The 17,192-nt window shown below is 46.5% G+C and overlaps 1 protein-coding gene across 2 annotated transcripts in view; it reads left to right on the top strand.

Annotated features, from left to right (window-relative positions):
• LOC114697426 (ubiquitin-conjugating enzyme E2 E2) overlaps nt 1–17,192 on the top strand; it is a 310,413-nt gene that overhangs the window by 264,989 nt on the left and 28,232 nt on the right. The window lies entirely within an intron of this gene.

The following is a 17,192-nucleotide window of genomic DNA, read 5'->3' as shown; positions in this document are numbered from 1 at the left end:
TGATAACTTTCTTTTAGCTACAGGGCAAACCACCTATATGGACTGTGTTCATATATACGGGTTTACTCTGGAAAATACAGGAACCCAAAGTAGTTTGTTCATGTTCTCCATGGAACTTGTTTTTTGTTGTTGTTGTTGTTGTTGTTGTTGTTTTGGTATTTTATTCATTGCCATGAAATCCTACCTCCTGAGTAAGGCCATTGTGAAATGTTTTCAGTTAGTTCACCAGGTAGATAGTAAAGTCCTATCAGGTGACACCAAGAGAGAGTTGACTGTTACTGCAGACCCGCCCGCTCCAGACAGTGTCTTTCTGTCTGTCACATGTACGGCTTTCTTTGTTGTTGCTTTTGTTTTGATGATTTGTGACCTGTTACCCCAAATCAGCTGTGAGCACCCACTTTCAGAACAGGTCCCCCCTGAACTCATCCGCCCCTGTCTAAAGAGAAGGCTGTCAGTAAGTCCTGCAGCGAGAGGGAGGTTGGAACTTTTGGTTAATTAGTTGGGTTTTATTTGTTTGTTTATTTGGTGGGTGTTGCTGTGTCTCAAAAAATTACAGACTCATTGTCTATAAAGGTAAACCTCACCTCTGATCAAAACAAAATCTCACATATTCTGAGCCAGGGATGCTGGCCTGAGCCAGGGATGCTGACCTGAGCCAGGGATGCTGACCTGAGCCAGGGATGCATCTGTAATCCCAGCACCCACTTGGGAGGCTGAAGCAGAATGATTGAGAGTTTAAGGGCAGCCTGAGGTACACACTGAGACCCTGTCTGACCTGCCTCATTCCCATAAAAGAAGTAACACTTTTTTAAAAATACTGCTGTTCAGTCAGAATATCAGGCCAGAATAAAATAATAGCTTTAAGCAGGGCGGTGGTGGCGCACGCCTTTAATCCCAGCACTCGGAGGCATAGGCAGGCGGATCTCTGTGAGTTCGAGGCTAGCCTGGTCTACCAAGTGAGTTCCAGGAAAGGCGCAAAGCTACACAAAGAAACCCTGTCTCGAAAAAAAAAACCAATAATAATAATAATAATAATAATAATAATAATAGCTTTAAACTCACTATGTGGCCAAGAGTAACCTTGAACTCCTGATCCTTCTCCTTGTCTTCCCAAGTGCTGGGATTACAAGGATGTACCATCACCCTGGCTCTGATTCTTAAAGATGTCACCAAGGCATAGTAACTCATCCCTGTAACTTCAGCATTTAGGAGGTGGAAGCAGGAAGATCACCTCAGGCATGAGCAGGCTATCTCAATGATGCTCATAGCAAGTTGTCTACCTTAAACACATCACAACCCCCAGTCTTTAGTGGACCTTTTCACTGTTATCTGGTTATTTTCAAACTCTGTAGGATTTTTTCCCCCTTAACTGTAAGTTGAACTTAAGTCTCACTGATCTTTGAATTATCAAGTGATAAGCTTGATACAATATGAATAAATAAGATCTTGTGTGAATCAATGGTGTGTATTTAATGAACTCAAAAGATGATTACCTATGTACTGATTCACTATGTACTGATCTCTTCATCATTTCATCCTATAGTTGTCTATTTCAAGCATGTTTGACCCATTGAAAAGAATGCCCGCAGAGGTGGTGAGGTACACCTGTAATCTCAGCAGGCTGAGGCATCAATATTGCAATTTCAAGGCCAGCCTCGGTTACATAGTGCCACACTGTCTCAAAAAAAAAACAATGAGCCAGGCAGAATTGGGTCTCTGAGTTTGAGACCAGCTCTGGCCTGCAGAGCTGAGTTCCACGACAGCCAGGGCTACACAGAGATACTCTGTCTCAAAAAACAAAAACAAAATTACATTATGTCTTGTTAGAGCAGTGCTCTGTGTCCTCCCTAGGCTGCTCTTGATAGAAAGTAGAAGTCAATTTTAAGCCAGCTCCTGAGCTAGCTCGATTGAGTTTAATCCCCAGAATCCACGTGGTAGAGAGAGAAGCGACTGCCCAAAGTTGTCCTTTATATGGTTTAGTACTGCTCAGTGAGCAGGAAAGAGAATCGCCACTCTTCGTGGAATTCTGTGACTTTCAAACCCTGGTCTCAAGTGGTTATTCTGCACATACAGACTAGAAGTTCTGAGCCATGTGTAGAGGCATATGCTTGTAATCTCAGCACTGGGCAGGCTGGGAGAAGATTGTGAATCCTGGACAGCCGAGTCACATAGTGAGGCCCCGTCTCACATTTTTAAGTTTATTTATTTTAGTGTGTTTGTTTAATAAAAGTCATGTGCATGTGTGCAATACTATTTAGATTCAGTGGATTATTTTTACAAGGACATGAAGTTGGGAAGGGATGTAGAAGGGGACCATAGAAGGGTTAGAGGATCATACTTGTATGTATTATATACAAGTATGAAATTCTCAAAGAATAAATAGAAGTATTATATTTTAAGTGGTAATTTTATAAGAAATCTGTTTCTTTAAATATTATTTTAAATGTGCTTATGTTGAGGTATTCATACCTATAAATAATGAGTATTTTGCCACATACTTAATCAGGTAGACCAGGAGCAAAACAAGGAGATAAGGTCCCTGTAGTCAGTAACTAGAAATACCCGCAGCCTGTTTACCTGAAAAGTGGGGGATACACTTGTGCGTGGAGCACAGTTGGCCTTTCTCGGCCTGCTGCTGTTGCTCCTGGGTTTTGAGATAACATCTCCCCACATAGCCCAGGCTCCAGAGGATTACAGGTGTACACTACCAGGCCCCACACGGTGCTATGACTCACTCAGGTGTTAAGGGTTTGTTTCTTTAAGCATATATCTGGTATGATATCATTTTTTTTTAATTCTAAAACCTTTCTGACTCTTAGGGAGGAGGTGGAAATTTGAACAAAAAGCATTTGGCTTTAGAAAACTGTCCGAAATTTTTAGTGGCACTAATAAGATCATGAGTATGAGTTTTGTTTTGTTTTGTTTTTTTGTTTTTTAAATCTAGGCCTTAGACTGAAATGTTTGCAAATAACTTTTTGGTAACTGAAATTTATTTTTGGATAATCTAGAAAAGTTGGAAGCAGGGTTAAGGGTATAAAAGAGACCAAGATCCACCACTCTAATAATTGATTCTGAATGAGAAATATGTGATAGTTCTGAATATTATTCTTCTACTTTGAATATGTTTGAAATTTCTCTAATCTGTAAACTATGGAGACTGGCAGTCATATTCTGCAGAGATTTTCTGGGCTCGAGCACTGGCCCTCCGTGCTTCCTTCCACATCCCTTTTAAGTCCCCTTGAAGTCTTATCTGCCCCTCTGCAGCAGCAAAACAGCTCAGGCCACATCGCCCATCACCTTTCCATTAAAAACCGAATATCGGGCCGGGCGGTGGTGGCGCACGCCTTTAATCCCAGCACTCGGGAGGCAGAGCCAGGTGGATCTCTGCGAGTTCGAGGCCAGCCTGGGCTACCAAGTGAGTCCCAGGAAAGGCGCAAAGCTACACAGAGAAACCCTGTCTCGAAAAACGAAAAAAAAATAAATAAATAACTGAATATCGGGGCCGGGCAGTGGTGGTGCATGCCTTTAATCCCAGCACTCGGGAGTTCGAGGCCAGCCTGGTCTACAGAGTGAGATCCAGGAAAGGCACCAAAACTACACAGAGAAACCCTGTCTTGAAAAACCAAAAAAAAAAAAAAAAAAAAAAATTGAATAACGGGGTTGGAGAGATGGCTCCACAGTTAAGAAGAGCACTTGCTGTTCTTACAGACGATCTGGGTTGTGTTCCCAGCACCCACATGGCCATGTCCAATCCAGGGGATACAGTGCTGTCTTTATTTTTCCCAGGCACCAAGCATGTACATGGTGTGATACATACATGTGGACAAACACACACATAAAGCAAAAATGTATCTGAAGTAAAATGAACATCAGCTGCCCCAGTGTTAGATCTCCCCAGGCCTTCCTCAGAAGACCAGCTGAGAAGGGCGACCACGCCCTCATGGCAGGTAGGCTGGGCCCCTGTCACTAGGAAAAGCTACATTTTCTCAAGCGGACTGAGCAAATGGCAGTCAGTTGCTCCCAGAGCTCTTCTCCTGCGGTCCTCCCATTTTTCTCCACCACAGCTCACTGTTTCAGGCCACTAAGGACAGTGCTCTAAACCAGCCGTCTCTCTCCCTGTGGCTGTCTCCAAGGCCTTAGCTGGTTGCCGGTCTTTGCCTAACTCTGATTACATAGTTAAGTTTACTACGAAGTGTTGAGATTTTATACTTGATAATGGCTTCTGGTGGGTTGGGGCCTATAAAGCAGGATTAAGTATTTCAACTGGTCTAGACCTGGGTGGATGACAGCGTTTGTGAGCTGCTTAGGGACTGAAGGTACCTGGGCTCTTTAGCAGAATCCCACCTTTTCCAGCTTCAGAGCTGTGCTTCCTCATCCCTGTCCTGCCTCACCTAAAAACTAAACAGGAACAATTCTGTTACCTAAGTGAAAACCTGTAAAAATATAATCAACTAGTTATTACGTAGACTTTCCTAGCAGGCATGCAGAATACATTTGCCTTTTCTAGACAGCCACTGCAGCTGATTCTGCAGACACTGGCTTTCTTCTGAGGACTCCAACTTTGTTTAAAATAAGAAACAAGAAGCCTGGGAAGATGGCTTAGCTGATAAAAATAAAATAAAATACTTCGCCCACACCTGAGTTCAGATTCCAAGTACCCACATTTAAAAGTGTGGTGTGGTGGAACACCCTTAAACTCTCCTGCTGGAGGAGGGTGATGTAGAAACAGACAGGTCCCTGAGGCTCCTTGGCCAGCTAGCCTAGCTGAATCAATGAGCTTCAGGGTCACTGAGAGACTGTCTCAAAATAATAAGGTGGAGGCTATCAAGAAAAGATAAGCCTCCACGTAATTCAAGCACACACATGCATGCACATAAACAATACAATACACCCACACCAAAACCAATGAGAGACAGGAAAAGTGCCTAGCACAACATGGAGCTGCCTTGGCACCACTGATGTGTGAAGAACTACTTTCTTCTGGAGTACCACAGGCTGAATTCAAGTCCTACTCTGTACAATCAAGTGTGATGCGGACAAATGTAAGGTGTTACCAAGGGAAGGGCTGAAATAGGTTGTAATGAGCCTGAATGTGATGTTACAGATGCTGAGCAAGGTTTAAGTTTTTCATACTTTTGTAATTATAAAAATCTTAAGAATGAGGGTCAGGAGTATGGTCTTTCACAGCTGGATTCACTCTCTAGCTCAGTTTTTCATTTGATGAAAAAGCTGTTTGTAAAGTGTCAGGTTCCCTGTTCTCTCTCTTCACAATGAAGAGACGTGGAGCCCGACGGTGATTAGAACAGCTGGACTCCCAGTTTTGACACACTGGTAAAGAATCATTTAAGAAGCAGTATGTGAATTTGTTTAAAGTCCCAGCGTATCCTTTGCATAATAGATGTGTTCCCAGGAAAATTATGAATTAAAACATATTAGTCCATCATGATAACACAAACTTGTAATCTTAGAACTTGGGTGGTAGAGGCAGGAGGCTCTGAAGTTCAAAGTTGTCCTGAGCTTTATAGCAAGTTCAAAGCCAGCCTAGGCAACCAAGGACCTTCTATCAAAACACCATCAAAAAATCAGTAATATGAGATGCATTTCAAAGCCTTTTTGCCTGAGAGTGTCCTACGGAGAAACCTCCTGCCAAGTTAACACTTTGAAAGTTGAGTTTATCTTTTCTTGAACGTACAGTGAATGGTTTCCCCTTGAGTGAGCTCTGCATCTCCTCTGAATGTGTTGCCCCAAGTAAATTGTATTGTTTGTGGGGCTCAGGTACCTAGAACGGCCTGTCCAGCTGTGCTGTGGGCAGGTTCGGGGCACACCTTTATGGGCAGGGCACTATTCAGTCCAGTACACCACCCTCATTCTGTTCAGAGCATTGTCACAGTGGCTGGTGTGGGGTCTGGGGCTTTTGTCTTATGTGGTCCTGAGGTCAGCTGGCTCTCTTGCTCACACTGGCTCCTGTGAAGGGAGCACATTCATATACAGTAGAAGGCAGATGCATCAGAGAAGTTAGGAAAGAAAGCTAGTTTTCACAGCTTGTCTAGCCTTAGAGGCCAGCAATATCTTTCATAAGAAAACTCTACGGCTGGAGAGATGACTCCGCAGTTAAGAGTATCTGCTGCTCTTGCAGAGGACCTACATAGTAGCTCACAACCATCCGAACTCTAGTTCCAGTGGATCTAAAAGCACACGTGAAATGTATATACATGCATATAGGCAAAACATTCATACACATAAAGTAAAATAAGTAAATATGAAAAGATGCAAAGAAGGAAGATAAATTCTAGAAGCAAGCACTCAGTCAACAGTGTTTGAAGAATGTGGCTTCTCACTAGAACAGAAGCAGATGGAGGGTCAGCCACCCTGTTCCCTCCAGAAGGGGCACGTTGACCTGAGGGAAGTACACATGCTATTTCTCAGGATCTCTGGAAGACTGGGCAGCGTTACATCAGCATTCCGAAGAATGCTTCTGAGGCTGCTCAAATATGCCTGTCAGTCGTGTGGGCAATGCAGACTTGTGGTTAACCATGCATGCGTTCAGAAAGTTAGTAGCCTGTCTCTAACTTGATAAAAAGTTGCCAGGCATGCACAATGCAAGGCAACACTCACGCACAAGGATACAAATGAGTAAGTCTTAAAATGTCTTCTTAAGTGACACGTCACTGAAGGTCAGTCCTTGCTTTTCCCTTGAGCCTGCTGCTTTCGGGACTCAGGTTCAGCGGGATTCAGCGCTGTCGGTGACTTACATGGGTGGTCTCTTCATGGAGACGGGTCTCATCTTCTGACCCTGGCCTTGGCCTTCTGTTTGGCTCTTCTCTCTGCACATTTTCCTGGCCTCTCAGTGAAAATCTGCACTCAGATTAGCTGTTGTTACACACTTTTTATTGCTCTCCCTGTAGTGATACTCTAATTTTGTCAGTTTGGAAGTTGTTTGCATTAAAAGCTTTATATCTGAACTTAGTATGACAATTCTCCTGTTTACTTTTTAGAAGACTCTCTCCTAGAGTTTTCCTCCTCAGGAAAACTTTTATGTACTTTTAGTTTCTTTTATTATTTTATTCTGTTCATTTTATTTTAGTGCTAGGAATGGGATCTCGTGCCTCCACCATGCTGGCACCAGTGACTTGATACTGACGTTGGGTGGCCTGGATCCCCGAGGGCTGATTCATACATTCTCCCAAATCAAGGTTCTCTCTACTAGAACCAGCCTCTCCGCTGTTAAATGTGCTGTGTCAGCATCTCAGATGTTTTCTTCCCCCAACTTGTCTAAAGTTCGTTAGGGAATTGGACAAAAGTACCAGAGCTGTGATTTGGCCACTGCCAGTGGAGGACACTAACAAGACAGGTGGAAACAGTGAGATGGACAGTGGGCATGCCTGCCACTTGGAGCGGGGTGGGGATTGCTGAAGCAGGAGGATTGCCAGTTTGCAGCCAGTGTAAGCTACATAATGAGCCTGTGTAGAAAAAAAAAATGAAAAAATTGCCAGGCGGTGGTGACACACACCTTTAATTCCAGCACTCAGGAGACAGAGGCAAGCAGATATCTATGAGTTTGAGGCCAGCCTGGTCTACAGACGCGAGATCCAGGATAGCCAGAGCTGTTACACAGAGAAACCCTGTCACAAAAAAGAAAGGAAGGGAGGGAGGGAGAGAGGGAGGGAGGGAGGGAGGGAGGAAGGAAGGAAGGAAGGAAGGAAGGAAGGAAGGAAGGAAGGAAGGAAGGAAGGAAGGAAGGAAGGAAGGAAGGAAGGAAGGAAGGAATTGGAGAAGTGGCACAAATCCTCTATATAAAAAAGGCCATTTGCTCACCCTGGTCTGGGTCTGCCCAGAAGAGCGTGTGAGGCAGCCCACTCAAACTGGCCTGCCTTGGGAATGTCAGGGGTCAGGAACATTTGCTTTGGATGTTAATAGATGTATTTTTCATTATTCTTTAAGTGAAAGTAATTAAAGATGGTGGTGATTTGAGACCTCAAATGGTTAATTCTCCCCACTCTGAGGTTAAAGGGATAAATAATGGGAAAGAATTGTGTGTTTTAAGTCAGGGATTTTTTTTTCTTTATTAATATATGTATGTTGGCATGCTACTTCATTTTCTTACTGTTTGCTTTGTTTTACTCTGACTATCAGATAACACATCCCTGTTTTGAAACATTCCATATATTCTGATATATATAACTGCTTCTTTCCCGTAACCTTATCTATGCTTTTTTAAATAACTTCTGCATCTGCAGTAATTATTTTATTGAGCAAATGTGTTTCACTGTAGGTTATCTGACTCTTGCACAGCAAAGTGAAGTGTATGAACAGATTAAAGGTTTGGCTGTGGTGGGCTCGAGAACCTGTCATCAGGCCCCTGCCCTCCCTCAGTGTTTGGGTCCATTTCCAGCTGCGACTGTCCAGCCTTGTCATCTACACGGCTCACACTCTGAGAACTATGCTTTTGTGTATTTGAGACAGACAGACACACATACACACCTACCTGCCTACTGCTTGGGGTTGGAGAGTTGGCTCTGAAGTTAATAATGCTGCTTTTCCAGAGGACTCAGTCTCCGTTTCCCAAAACCCAGATTGGGGTGGCTCACAACCACCTTTAAGTCCAGCTTTAGGAGATCTGATGCTCTCTAAGGGTACATACATGTACATATTCTCTCTCTCTCTCTCTCTCTCTCTCTCTCTCTCTCTCTCTCTCTCACACACACACACACACACACACACACACACACACACACACACACAATGAATGAATGAATGAATAATTTTTTTAAATCCTATGTTTGAAGTAAGTTTATGGACTAAACTCTGGGTGGTGCCATTGGCCGCTCTTGGCTGCACGTGGCCATGGTCTGGACTGGCTGACATCTTCTCTCAGGAGTGATGCAGCTGCCAGGCTCTGAGCCGCAGTTTCGTCCCAATGAAACTTACTGTCCTGTGTCCATATTCTGGCTGTGCAACAGACTTTGTGGACACACAAGCAGAAAGGTGTTAGGTGCTGTGCACAGGCTAGATTTGCCACATACTCCTGGATAAAATTCCTAGAAACAAGCCAGAGTGCAAGGCTGGGTAGCTTAGTGGTGGAGCCAGTGCTTAACCCGGTACACAGACCTGGGATTGATTACTAGCACCAAAACAATACACATTGAAAGTAAAAATAAAATCCTGAGCTTAGTGGCACACACCTGCAGGGAGAGGCAGGAAGATCAGGAGTTCAAGGCCAGCCTCGGCTATAGAAAGATGCGTCTCCAAAAAATGTAAAAAGAAAAGAAATAATATATACTACATTCAAATGATACTAAGTAGCTGGCTGTGGTCTTTGTGGTTGTCTTGTTTCCTTACCACTTGCCACTCCTGAGACTCTAAATCCTGTTCATTTATTTTGCAGTTTAATTTTGTCTCCCTTTAGTCCATGTCCTGTGGCCTCTTGCTGGGTGCGGGGTGAGGGGGTGGGGGGGTTGGAATGGTGTCACTCTACAGGACTGGCTGTCTGAAATGTCTGTGCATGGCTAATAATACTGCAGCAGTTTCCACTTTATGTCAGTTTAAAATCTGATGAAACACCCTACAAGAAGACATGGACTCCTAGACAAGACCCAGAAAGACCCCAAGTCACAGCCCATGAGCCCTGAGCCTCAGTCATTAAGCTGCAGAGCCTCTTCTTTACCGAAGTCCAGTCCCTATGTGGCCGTCACATTTCCATCTCCCTCCACCTTTCAGAGTATCCTCCCACCTCAGGCCACATATCGCACCTGCCCAGCGGGAGGACTCGGGGCCGCTGGCCCCAGCCCCAGGTGGACGCTTCAGTACCTGAAGGATTATTACTGCCTGTACTCTCCAGTTTCATTAGTGGTGTCTGATGTCCTCAGGGTGCAGGTATGAGAACTGAAGGGAAGATGGCAATCTTCAGTCAGCCTTCAGGACTGTGGCCACAGCAGCGTGGCTGGCCGGTTCTCACGTTCTCACTGCGGCCTGCCCAGGACTGCCTTCTATCGATCTCCTTCCAGAATCTTGATAGAAAAGGCAATTGAGGGAGTGAACCATGTCCTTGGCCCCGGGGAAGGTTTGGTATTCCAGATAGAGCGGTGCTTGCCCAAGCCTGGCATGACCCTCTGCTGGTCCTGCCTGTGTTGTGATCTGCACCAGAAGCCAGGAAGCGCTCACTTTCTTCATCAGTAATGTAGCTCGGACAGTGTGACCAGTCTACAGCATGAACTCTGCCTCCACCCCAAGCCAATGGCCGTCACCGTGAGCCCGGTGTGTGCCTGTCCCTTGGTAGGAATCCCAGAGCTGCAGCCTCTGACTGAGCAGGACAGCAGTGCCTCTTGCAGGAGAGCTTCTGGTAGCTTCCAGAGCTCTGCCCTTCCCCTCCTCTCTGCCCTGCCCCGCCCCCAACCTCTGCCCTCCTGCCTCCTGGTCCTGGCTACTTCTCACTCATACCTGTTGCTCACTTTACTTTTCATTTCTTTTATCTTTTCATGCACCCAGAAAAATGTTTAAAAACAACTGAAGGAAAAACAAACTGTAGCTATTTGTTTAGTGTGTATGTGTGTGTGTGTTCATGTATGTGGCATGCCTGTGTGTGCAAGTGTACGTGCCAGAGGTTGACATTGGGTGTTTTTTGCTCTCCATCATATATGTAATACATATGGGTGTTGTCTACATGTATGTCTATTATGCCTGGTGCCCTTGGAAGTCAGAAAAAGTGTCAGATCCCCTGGGACTGGAGTTACAGAGGGTTGTGAGCTGACTTGTGGGTACTGGAAATTGAACCCTCTTCCTCTAGAGGAGCAGCCAGTGCTCCTAACTACTGAGCCATCTCTCTGGCTCCTTACTTTTTGGCACAGGCTCGCTCTCTCACCGAATCTGGAGGTTACTGTTTCAGACTTGGTCAGCAAGCCCTGGAATCCACCTGTGCCCTGCCCCCACCCCAGCAATGGGATTCTAGGTACCTGGTGTGGTAGCCAGCTTTTATGTGGCTGGAAGGGTTCGAACCCAGGTCCTTATGCTTGCACAGCTAGCACTTTACCACTGAGCCACCTCTCCAGCCCCTGTTAGTTCATGTCAGGGGCGCTTTAGTCATTCCTTCTCAACTGTGTGACAGCTGTATGTTAGACAGTACCTGTAGAAGCCATGGCTTTGGACTTGAGTGACAGGGCACATTCTCCACACAGAGGTGTGTGCACTGGACAGTCACAACCTATTGTTATTCAAACACCATCCTCATCTGAATGACTTTTGTTTTTATTAGTTACCATGTATCGCAAGAATTATTTTTACATGTTTTATGGCTTGAAAAGAATGATTTAAACAATAAATAGTAGCTTTACTATATACAATAACAAAATATTTCATTTTAAAATTCACTTTACACCAAAGAAAAACCATCCAATGTAGTTCATACTCATTTTCATCAATTTTAGAAACAGATAAAATGGGTAGCCTCGTGTAAAGTAGCACAGAGAAATGGCTTGGCCTCTGTCTCTCCCTCTTTATAATCTGTTGGAATTGTTTTTAATTATTTGTTATGCAAAATCACAGGCTTCATCATGCATACTTGTATAGTGTGTACTTTGTTCCTGTTCGCCACCCACCTGTCCCCTCTCTTACTCTCTCTTTACTTCATGCGCCTGGCTCATGGCTTTGTTCTGGTGTCCCCTCAGCTCTGACTGTGTGGGACTGTGGAGACCTTTGCTGTCTAAGTCAGCACATGCTTTCTTCATGCGATGGTCCTCTCTCACCTAGTTAGAGAATGTAATAAACATGTGATGCTCTGCTTTGTAGACATGTAGACAGCAGGGCCGAGTACCCGACATCACCACCTCTGTGGTGCTCTGAGTCTCCTGAGCACGAGTAGGGGCTCCAGTGCGTGGTGTGAGGTGCGTTCATTGTCTGGCTCTAAGCTGTTGCCCTGATCTCCTTTGCGTTCATACCTGACTTTTCTAAAACTCCCATCGCGACATGCCCCTTGTGTATGTCTCTTTGGTTGTATTGCCCCTGCCATCATCAGTGTCACATGGATTGTGAGCACAATACAAGGTTAAAGCTTACTGTGTTCAAAGGAATGAAGTCCGAGAAGCCAGCCCACCCTGAGTTTGGAAGTTGTCAGGAATATTGGAGTCCTGACCCGCCTCTCACTAACTGGCTGCTGACCTTAGATAAGTCGATGCCCTCATTTATGGGTTGAGTCTGTATTTCTGACCCTGCCTCACAGTATCATGAGATGAAAACAAATGGTGTATATAGACCTCTATAAATACTTTGAAAGCTCTGAGTATCATTGTATAAAATTTATTCAACAGAAGCCTATCCTAGCTGTGGGAGATGAGATGGCCAGGCCTCTGAGATGCCTTAAAAGCAACTTTGTTACCTGTGTAATGTCTCCAAACAGCTTTGTCCTAGATTTATGAGTCTGCAGTTCTCATGTGCGATGGATTTTATCATCTATAAGGAAAATGAATAGAATGAATTATAACTCAAATTTGATGATTGCATTTTGGTTTTGACTCCTAAGCCTGTGTTCTGGGTCATTTAAATATCTAAGATAATCCTATCAACTAAAAATTAATTATAAATGTACTTCTCTAATCCCACCACCCACAATAAGCAAACTGTCCCCTCATGCAACTCCCTCTGACTATACAGAACATTCTAGAAAACACCTTATTTCAACGCCAGCCACCCCATTTCACTCCATATGCTACCCCACTGTATCGTTGCCCTTGGCTCATATAAAATATGTGTCATGGGTCTAAAAGACAAAATATATCAGACTAAATAGCAGGGACATAGTTCTGGGTGGAGTGCTTACCTAGCAAGAACAAGGCCCTGGTTTCAATCCCTAGTAACCGACCCCCCAAAAGAAAATCTCTTTTACACTGGAGAACAAATTTCTTGAGGTCAAATTTCTTCATGCGATGGTCCTCTCTCACCTAGTTAGAGAATGTAATAAACATGTGATGCTCTGCTTTGTAGACATGTAGACAGCAGGGCCATGTACCCGACATCACCACCTCTGTGGTGCTCTGAGTCTCCTGAGCACGAGTAGGGGGTCCAGTGTGTGGTATGTGACTATGTATGAGACAGGAGTAAACCAGTTATTTACAGCGAGGTTTAGGTAAATGGAGCTAACTAAGACGGACAGACTTTATTATCCAGGTCGTTTGTGGTTTTAAACTGCCCCTGTGGACACACAGAAGCAACAGGAATCCAGTTTACATACCTGCTTTAAGGGCCTAGACCACCAGATAACCCAGCACTGAGAGGAGATGCGTGGTGAGCCCTGCAGCTCCCTGGCTTGATGCCTGGGGCAGGTCCAGGCGACTGGGGCGGAGCCACTGGAGCGAACCGGTGGTCTCCTCTGATCTAGCCCACAGCAGGAGAGGCAGGAAGCTCCAGGAAGGGGAGGGGCGGCACGAACGTCCCCCAGCTCTGTCCCTGCAGAGCCCTCAGATGCTTTCTGTCATCAACACACAAAACTAGCTGTGCACTCCACTTCAGAGCAGCTGTGGAGGGTCAGTGCACCTACCCAAGACTCGTTCAAACAGTGTTCGTTCCGCAAGGGAAGAAGCATGCTACGATACACAGCACTCCCTGAGTTTAGTCTCCAGGACCCAGATGGTGGAAGGAGAGATCTGATACCCGCACATTGTCCTCTGGCCCCCACATGGTGCTGTGGCATGTGCTTGCCCACGTATACATGTACACACAGAAAAATAAATAAGTTTTAAGAAAACTGAAAGTCTCCTCACTTAGTGTCCAGTGAAATATCATCAGCCACTTAAAAAGCAGGAAACCAAATTCAGAGTCAAAAGAAAACAAATAAAAGAGGAAAAGCCTAGCATTAGATTTCAATTGATTTAAAAAAAAAAAAAAGAAAGAAAGAAGCTTTGTGGAAACATTATTGTAGCTTCCACTTCGTATTTAAATATGTGTTGTTCTTATCACAAAACATGAAGGCTTAAGGAGCTGACTGGCTCCTCTACTCATGTAGACCCAAAATAGCAAACATCAGGCCACACAGACCCTCCTGTTGGCTGCCACAGAAGTGTGCTGGACATCGCACTCAGCTGTCGTGGCCCCCGTCAGGCTGTGCGAGTGTCTCTGTGTGTCTCTAGATGTCTCATTCTCACTCCTGTCTCCTCCCGTACCTGCCGGTCACTGACCCCTGAACGCGGGCCGTCCCCCTCATCATGAACAATTAGTGGTGTGTGTCGTTGCTTCTTTCCTGAACAGTCTTCATTTTATACAGAATCAGAAAAAAGCACTTTCCAGCAGTCAGGAAACAGGGAGGCAGGGTAGCGAGTTCCAGACAGCCTGAGCTACATAGGGAGACCTTGTCTCCAAATTAAAATAGAGTAGGTAACGCATTTTAGAAATAAGCCATGGCTGCAGTAAAGTTGAAGTGTGGCAGTGGAGAGCCAGTCCCAGGGGTGACGGCAGGAGGAAGGCCTGTCAGCCTCCACCTAGGCGTCTGGGACGTGCGGCTGTCGTGTCTCTCCTGTATCTTCCTGGCAGACAGACTGAGTTCTTCTCGAGGTTTTGAAGTTTGTTTAAATGTGTTCTGTTTGTCTTAGTACATCATCCCCGTGATCTACCTACCTTTGTAGGAATCAGCTGAAAGGTAGGATAGGCACAAACTAACACCAGGAAGGACATCGTGAAGGGCTGCAGTAGTTTCTTCTTGCGTGTTGTCCAGCTCGTGGTGTTGAACAGTTGCAGGGTCCTGAGCTGTGCAGTTTGGTAACGGATAACATTGCCAGCCCCGTGCTGTCCTCTCGCTCCCTAAGAACGTGTTTACACTGTGCACACAGTGAAGTCTGATGTCACTTCTTAGGTATGCATCACATGACCTCAGTGGGGTTCTCTCCAATCACCATTTCCAGCTTTTACTATCAATGAAAATAGCCACTGTTTCCATGGGAAGAAACTTAGGCCAAGCTCTTAGGAGCCTAGGTTGATAGCAGCATGTGGGGGCTGTACTTACGTGGTCCCAGAGCCAAATCTATCAATGAGCAGCACTCAGGAGGATCCTGGTCACTCGGGGTCCCCAGTGACTGGAGAAGAGTCCAGTCAGTCATAAAACGTTGCTCTTCAGGAGTCATGTAATGGCTATTCTTGGTTGTCAACTTGACAACATCTGAAATTAACTAAAACTCAAACATGGAGTTGCACACCTGTTAGGGATTTTTACTTAATTTGAAGTGGGAAGATCCACTTCTAATCCAGATCATTGAGGTGGGAAGACACGCCTCTAATCTCGGCCCCGCCTTGGGCTGGCAGTTTATATAAGGACATGGAAGAAGGAGGCTTGCTCTCTTTGCCTGCCTGCTCTCACTAGTATGCCATTCTTTCTCCTACTTCTTCAGGATTCCAGCATAGATTAAAGGCCAGCTGAGACGTCCAGCCTTGTGGGCTGAAAAACTACTGGATTCTTGAAACTTTGTTTATAGGCAGCCATTGGTGGAGAAGCTGAACCACAGCCTGTATTCATTCTAATAAATCCTGTTTCTTTATATATAGAAAGATTTATTCTGTAAGTTTTGTTACTCTAGAGAACTCTGACTAATACAAGTCACCAGCCAGGCTGGTAGATCAGTGTCAGAGTGCTCGCCAAGCATGTGCCGGCCTTGGATTCCATCCGCAACACTGCAAAGAGCAGTCATAATCATAATGATAATCTCCAACAAACAGTAACTTGAATGGATTTAACGTCATTGAACTCTGCCTTCCCTAAAGACGAGCCTGTTGAGTCACATGCTGGCCTAGCATAGAAAAGAAGTGGAGCAAGCTGCCTCCACCTCCTGGTGGAGTGAGAGTCAATGAGGGAGGCCGTGAGGGGGTGTGGGTGAGTGACAGTGGGTGAGGGCGGGGCTGAGGGTGAGTGACAGTGGGTGAGGGCGGGGCTGAGGGTGAGTGACAGTGGGTGAGGGCGGGGCTGAGGGTGAGTGACAGTGGGTGAGGGCGGGGCTGAGGGTGAGTGACAGTGGGTGAGGGCGGGGCTGAGGGTGAGTGACAGTGGGTGAGGGCGGGGCTGAGGGTGAGTGACAGTGGGTGAGGGCGGGGCTGAGGGTGAGTGACAGTGGGTGAGGGCGGGGCTGAGGGTGAGTGACAGTGGGTGAGGGCGGGGCTGAGGGTGAGTGACAGTGGGTGAGGGCGGGGCTGAGGGTGAGTGACAGTGGGTGAGGGCGGGGCTGAGGGTGAGTGACAGTGGGTGAGGGCGGGGCTGAGGGTGAGTGACAGTGGGTGAGGGCGGCTGAGGGTGAGTGACAGTGGGTGAGGGTGGGACTGAGGGTGAGTGACAGTGGGTGAGGGTGGGGCTGAGGGTGAGTGACAGTGGGTGAGGGTGGGACTGAAGGTGAGTGACAGTGGGTGAGGGCGGGGCTGAGGGTGAGTGACAGTGGGTGAGGGCGGGGCTGAGGGTGAGTGACAGTGGGTGAGGGCGGCTGAGGGTGAGTGACAGTGGGTGAGGGTGGGGCTGAGGGTGAGTGACAGTGGGTGAGGGCGGGGCTGAGAGTGAGTGACAGTGGGTGAGGGCGGCTGAGGGTGAGTGACAGTGGGTGAGGGCGGGGCTGAGGGTGAGTGACAGTGGGTGAGGGCGGCTGAGGGTGAGTGACAGTGGGTGAGGGTGGGACTGAGGGTGAGTGACAGTGGGTGAGGGTGGGACTGAGGGTGAGTGACAGTGGGTGAGGGTGGGGCTGAGGGTGAGTGACAGTGGGTGAGGGTGGGGCTGAGGGTGAGTGACAGTGGGTGAGGGTGGGACTGAAGGTGAGTGACAGTGGGTGAGGGCGGGGCTGAGGGTGAGTGACAGTGGGTGAGGGCGGGGCTGAGGGTGAGTGACAGTGGGTGAGGGCGGGGCTGAGAGTGAGTGACAGTGGGTGAGGGCGGCTGAGGGTGAGTGACAGTGGGTGAGGGCGGGGCTGAGGGGGCGCTGAGGGTGAGTGACAGTGGGTGAGGGCGGCTGAGGAGCCTTCCTGCCTGTCTGCCTTGCTTATGCTCTTTTGCCTGCTCTGGCAAGGTGGTATTAGTGCACAGCCTCCCTGGTACCTTGGCCTTTCTTCAGTGCTTCTCATTAGTTGACAGCATGGTTCTTCTCAGCCACCCAGGGAAGTAGATAGAAATGTTACCCTCGCTTCATTTCCATGATAAAACACCCTGTCAAAAATCAACTTAGGGGAGATAGGGTTTATTTTAGC

Source organism: Peromyscus leucopus, chromosome 9, assembly GCF_004664715.2.
Source record: "Peromyscus leucopus breed LL Stock chromosome 9, UCI_PerLeu_2.1, whole genome shotgun sequence".
NCBI lineage: Eukaryota > Metazoa > Chordata > Mammalia > Rodentia > Cricetidae > Peromyscus > Peromyscus leucopus.
This window is presented reverse-complemented; position numbering and strand designations above follow the sequence as displayed.